The sequence below is a fragment of the Carlito syrichta genome, unplaced genomic scaffold (genome assembly GCF_000164805.1).
Source record: "Carlito syrichta isolate Samal-C Ts95f unplaced genomic scaffold, Tarsius_syrichta-2.0.1 Scaffold288569, whole genome shotgun sequence".
NCBI lineage: Eukaryota > Metazoa > Chordata > Mammalia > Primates > Tarsiidae > Carlito > Carlito syrichta.
Window position 1 is genome coordinate 143,193 of NW_007232665.1, and position 1,469 is coordinate 144,661.

Genomic DNA, 1,469 nt, shown 5'->3' on the forward strand with positions numbered 1-1,469 from the left:
ATTGTCTTCTGTACATTTATTTTATATCCTGAGACTTTGCCAAAGTCCTTTATCAGTGTAAGGAGTTTTTTGACAGATTCTCTTGGGTTTTCAAGGTACACAATCATGTTATCTACAAAGAGAGATAACTTGACTTCCTCTTTTCCTATTTGGATTCCCCTGATTTCCTTCTCTGATTGCTCTAGTCAGGACTTCCAATGCTATATTGAACAGGAGGGGTGACAGTGGGCATCCTTGTCAGGTTCCAGTTTTCAGGGGGAATGGTTTTAATTTTTGTCTGTTTAGGAGTATGCTGGATGTGGGTTTCTCAGAGATGGCTTTTACTATTTTGAGGTATGTTCCCCGTATGCCTAGACGTTTCAGGGTTTTTATCAAGAAGGGGTGCTTGATTTTATCAAAAGCTTTTTCTGCATCTAATGATATAATCATGTGGTTTTTGTTTTGACATCTGTTGATGTATTCAATTACATTTATGGTTTTACGATTTTTGAACCAGCCTTGCATTCCAGGAATGAAGCTTACTTGGTCATGATGGATGATTTCTGAGATGTGTTGTTGAATCCGGTTTGCTATGATCTTGTTGAGGATTTTAGCATCTATGTTCATTGAAGATATTTGCTTATAGTTCTCTTTCTTTGTTGGGTCTTTTCCTGGCTTGGGTATCAATGTGATGTTAGTTTCATAAAATGAATTAGGGAGAGTTCTGTCTATCTCGATCGCCTGGAATACCTTCAGTATGGTTGGTATCAGCTCAATTAAATGTCTTGTAGAATTCTTCTGGAAAGCCATCTGGACCAGGGCTTTTTTTTTTTGTAGGTAGTTTTATCATTACATAGTCAATTTCCTTGATTGTTATTGGCCTATTTAGGGTCTCAATTTCTTCTTGTTTCAAACTAGGCAGGTTGTGTGATGTCAGAAAGTCCTCCATTTCCCTTAGGTTTTCAAGTTTGTTTCCATACATGTGTACATACTAGTCTCTAATGATCTTTTGTGTGTCTTCAGGGTCAGATGCGACTTCACCTTTTATGTTTCTGATTGTGTTTATTTGGCTTTTTCTGTTTTTTTCTTGGTCAATCTAACTAGGGGACCATCGATCTTGTTTATCTTTTTGAAGAACCAGCTTTTTGTTTCTTTTTTTTTGTATTATTATTTTGTCTTCTATGTCCTGGATTTTGGCTTCTATTTTGGTGATCTGGATTATTCTGCTGAAATTAGGGTTTTTGTGGTCTTGTTTTCTCAGCTTACTTAGGTTGCTTGTTAGGCTATTAATTTGTGATCCTTCCATTTTCTTCATGTGCGTTTGTAGAAATATAAATTCCCCTCCTACTACAGCTTTCATGGTGTCCCAGAGCTTTTGGTAAGATGTTTCTTCATTTTCATTTGTTTCCAGTTACCTTTTAACCTCTGTTTTGGTTACATTGTTGACCCAGGAGTTGTTTAGCATCATGCTGTTTAGTGTCCATGTCTTT